At 50.7% G+C, this 5,000-nt stretch overlaps 1 protein-coding gene across 1 annotated transcript in view; it reads right to left on the bottom strand.

The window, feature by feature from the left end:
* LOC104939281 (transcription factor COE3-like) overlaps positions 1-5,000 on the bottom strand; it is a 124,607-nt gene that overhangs the window by 58,124 nt on the left and 61,483 nt on the right.

The following is a 5,000-nucleotide window of genomic DNA, read 5'->3' as shown; positions in this document are numbered from 1 at the left end:
GAGACTCGGAGGTTCGAACATCTTACTGAAGGTCAACGGCTCACAGGGTGAGGGGTCAAAGGTCGTTCGCTGTGTTTTCAGGAAACTAACTTTGTTGTGTAAAAGTCCCAGAATGCACTCTGTCTGCACGTTGTTCCTGTCGGCTCGAAGCTTCAGCGCTGATCAAATCCTCCAAATCCTCCAAACCCTCCAAACCGCCTCCTGCAGAGACCGGACCGGACTCAGAGACTGGGAGGTTTCATCACAGTCCAGCTGCTCAAAGGCTCCTCGGCAGCTCTGAGGTCAGACACCTCGAAAGGAAAGGTCAGCTGATTCAAGTCAGAGCAGGAGGCGCAGAGGGAGGGAGGGACGCCAACACACGAAGCCAACGTGAAAACCTTGATGAGGTCTCGACCCGCTGACTCACAGAGCGCCTCCTACAGCTCACAGAGCCTCCTACAGCTCGCAGAGCGCCTCCTTCAGGTCGCAGAGCCTCCTTCAGCTCGCAGAGCCTCCTTCAGCTCGCAGAGCCTCCTTCAGCTCACAGAGCGCCTCCTTCAGCTCGCAGAGCGCCTCCTTCAGCTCGCAGAGCCTCCTTCAGGTCGCAGAGCCTCCTTCAGGTCGCAGAGCGCCTCCTTCACCTCGCAGAGCCTCCTTCAGGTGGCAGAGCCTCCTTCAGGTCGCAGAGCGCCTCCTTCAGCTCGCAGAGCGCCTCCTTCAGCTCGCAGAGCCTCCTTCAGGTCGCAGAGCCTCCTTCAGGTCGCAGAGCCTCCTTCAGCTCGCAGAGCGCCTCCTTCAGCTCGCAGAGCCTCCTTCAGGTCGCAGAGCCTCCTTCAGGTCGCAGAGCGCCTCCTTCAGCTCGCAGAGCCTCCTTCAGGTCGCAGAGCCTCCTTCAGCTCGCAGAGCCTCCTTCAGCTCGCAGAGCGCCTCCTTCAGCTCGCAGAGCCTCCTTCAGCTCGCAGAGCCTCCTTCAGCTCGCAGAGCGCCTCCTTCAGCTCGCAGAGCGCCTCCCTCACCTCGCAGAGCCTCCCTCACCTCGCAGAGCCTCCTTCAGCTCGCAGAGCCTCCTTCAGGTCGCAGAGCCTCCTTCAGGTCGCAGAGCCTCCTTCAGCTCGCAGAGCGCCTCCTTCAGGTCGCAGAGCCTCCTTCAGGTCGCAGAGCGCCTCCTTCAGCTCGCAGAGCGCCTCCTTCAGCTCGCAGAGCGCCTCCTTCAGGTCGCAGAGCCTCCCTCACCTCGCAGAGCTGCAGAGCTGAACTCTGAGCAGCGTTCAGGAGCACGAAGACGCTCCGCTGTGTTCAGCTCATGTTCTGAGACAGAACCAGGAAACTTCCGTACAGAGCGTCGGAGGACGAGCAGCTCGATCGATGCAGAAAAGCAAAAAGAACATTTGATTTGAAGTCTCCGGTTGTTTACCTGAAGTCTCCGGTTGTTTGTTTACCTGAAGTCTAACACGACTGAGCGTTTATATATTTATCATCTTTATTTCAGCTGGACTTCAGTCACTTGTCACTGCTGTCATCACGTAAAGATTGCGGGACTCTCGCTGATCATCATCACTCCAGCATCATGAAGCGTGAAGCTCGGCCTCTGTAAGTGACGTTAATGGTTTGTCTGAGTACTTCATGTATTTAGATATTTATGTATTTATGATTCACTCACTGAGCTCTAAATTCTTAACGTGTTCAACATGATTAACTTATAAAACCAACAAGGTCGTTAAACATTTCAATCAATGTTTAACGCGGTTTGCTTCTTCTCTCACCGCAGCACATCCGTACTACAGTACTACTACAGTACTACTACAGTACTACTACAGTACTACTGTTGACTTTAAGGAGCCAGCAACAGTAACAGTCTGTGCACAGAATTCAAAGATTTATCAGTCATGTATTTACAGCATAGTACATACAGTACTATAGTACATACAGTACTATAGTACATGTAGTACAGTATATACAGTTACTACAATACTACATGAAAAACAGTGAACAGTACTTTCAATACAGAGATCCTGTAAATACTGAAGTAATACTACAAAAGGAAAAAAACAACACAAGTAAAAGACTGAAACTACAAATACTGCTAATACTACTATATATATATATACATACATACATACATACATACATACATACATATACATATATATACTAGTGCTGTCAAAATTAACGCGTTAATTTTGTCGATTAATTTTAAAGAATTAACGCGTTAAAAAAAATTAACGCAATTAACACGGCTTTGTTTACTTCCGGTGGCGGCCGCCATTGTGGATGTGGCAAAGTAGAGCTTTGTTTCCCAGATATATTAGTGTGTGTGTGTGAATGGGTGTATAAGAGGCATTAACTTAAAGCCCTCACGGAGACTGCGCCCTGGGTGGTCGCCCACATTGCCCACAGCTAAAACCGGCCCTGCTCGTATTAGTTTACGGGCAGATCTGCCACATCCAATATGGCGGACACGTTAAACGTATCGCAGCAACGGACCAACCTGGCTCAATGAGGCAGTTATGGTAGTAGTATGTCTATGATCGTATCACTAACTAAAGGAAGATCCTGTGCATATATGTCTATGATCTACCTACACTAAAGGAAGTCTGATGTATATAGTGTCATGCTAGCTACCGAACTAAAGAAGTCTATGTATATGTCATAGGATCTAGCCTAACTAAGGAGAGTCTGTCATAGTATGTCTGATCTATCCTAACTAAAGGAGAGTCTATGTATATATGTCCTATATCTAGCCTAACAAAGGAGGTCTATGTATAGATTGTCTATAGATCTATCCTAACTAAAGGAGAGTCTAGTCATATGTGTCGATAGGATCTATCCTAAACTAAAGGAGAGTCTTGTGTATCATTGTCTATGATCTATCCTAAATAAAAGGGAGAGTCTGGTGCATAATGATGCTGCCTAACTGGGTCTGGATTGGCTATGACTATCTAAGCGTAAGAGTCTGTGTGATATATCTATGAATCTATCCTAACTAAAGGATCTTGGGAAAGAGTGGATAAAGGAGGACTTTTGGAAACAGTTTCATTTTAAAAAGTTGCTGACGTGACAAAACAAGGCAATTTGCACAGTTTGCAAAGCTGAATTTAAATGCCACAGAACATCAGTGGATCAGTTCATGATGGAGAAGGTGAGCTGGGACGAGGAGACGAGGGGCCGAGGGGGACGAGGGGACGAGGGGACGCGGGGAGCGGCGACGAGGGACGAGGGTACGAGGAGACGAGGGGACGGGAGACGCGGGGTACGAGGGACGATGGAGACGAGGGGACGAGGAGGACGAGGAGACGAGGAGAATGTACGGGTTCAAGAATCATGAATCACTTTATAATTCCCAGGGGGAAATTCTTTTTGGTACATTACGCAGGTATAGACAAGCAATACAAGAATGTCAATCATAACCACTTAAGAACTAAATATAAATCTACAATATAAAACCAACTATATATATATATATATCTATATCATATCTATTATAATATATATATATATACTGTGTGTGTGTGTGTGGGTGTCACGTGTGTGTGTGTTACACTGTGTGTGTGTGTGTACAGTGTGTGTGTTGTGGGTGTTACAGTGTGTGGTGTTGTGTGTACACTGGGTGTGTGTGTTTACAGGTGTGTACAGTGTGTGCTGGGTTACAGTGTGTGTGTGTGTGTGTGTGTGTGTGGTTGTGTTACGTGTGTGTGTGTTACAGTGTGGTGTGGTTAGTGTGTGTGTGTGTGTCTGACTTCAGCGTTTTCACCGGTTCACTCCAGTGGTTCACCACAACCACACAGTGCACTATGGGACCGCAATTACCGCTAGCTCAGATAACAAATAACAAACACACACCACACTATACACAATCAGTAACACCAAACCACACTGTACACACACATCACACTTTTTTGCCCCCACAGTTAACCACACACACACTGTTAACACCACACACACACACACAAACACACCACACACAAACACAAACACACACTCTCTTATCGTAGAGAAAAAAAGAATCAATATTTAAGCAGGAGTATTTTTAACGCTGCCATGTTGCCGATCGCGCCGTCGCATCGCCCGCGCTGCGCCCCCTCAGTGGTGCCGCCCCCTCATCGTTGTGCCGTCCCCTCACGTGTTGCCGCCCCCCAATCCCGGTGTGCCTGCCCCCACTCACGTGTGTGCCGACCCCACGCTTGTGCCGTCCCCTCACGGTGGCTCGTCCCCGCCCCGGTTGTGCCGTCCCCCTCACGTTGTGCCGCCCCCCCTCACGGTGTGCCGCCCCCCTCACGGTGTGCCACCCTCACGGTGCTGCGGCCCCCCCTCACGGGTGCCGCCCCCTCACTGTTGTCGCCCCCCCACGGTTTTGCCGTCCCCTCACGGTGTGCCGTCCCTCACGGTGTGCCCGACCCCCTACGGTGTGACGTCCCCCCACGGGTGCCGCCCCCCTCTCGGTGGTTGCTGACCCCCTTACGGGTGCCTCCCCACGTGGCGCCCCCTCACGGTGTGCCCTCCCTCACGGTGTGCCGTCCCTCACGGGTGCCGACCCCCCACGGTGTTCCCTCCCCCCTCCATGGTGTGCCGACCCTCACGGTGTGCCGTCCCCTCACGTGGACGCCCCCTCACGGTGTGTGTTTACCCACCTGGACGGCTCCGGCTTGTCCCGGGCTCCCCGTCCTGCCGTGGCCCTATCTTACTGGTGAAAAAGTGAAAATAGAAAAAGCACACAAGCGAGGTGGCGAGAATCTCGTCTGGTTAACCCGCCAACAGCCACAGCTCCTTTTTTTGCAGTCTAACGAACAAATTCCGAGAGCACGAGAGCGAGGCAAGCTTCGCAGGGCAGAGAGTAAAATCAGAAGAGAAGAAGAGGCGGGAAGGCGCCTCATTAGGGGTCGAGTAAAGTCTAATATGACTAGACGGAGGAACGCCTCTCAAAAATTTACTGCGGACCGAGCCGCACGCTAATTAGCATCTGAAACATAGGGCATTACACATGATCCCGAGCCGCACACGCACCCGCGTGTTTGTCTTTTGTC

The sequence above is a fragment of the Larimichthys crocea genome, chromosome I, assembly GCF_000972845.2.
Source record: "Larimichthys crocea isolate SSNF chromosome I, L_crocea_2.0, whole genome shotgun sequence".
NCBI lineage: Eukaryota > Metazoa > Chordata > Actinopteri > Sciaenidae > Larimichthys > Larimichthys crocea.
Note: the sequence above shows the minus strand (reverse complement) of the source record. Positions and strands in the feature narration are given on the sequence as shown.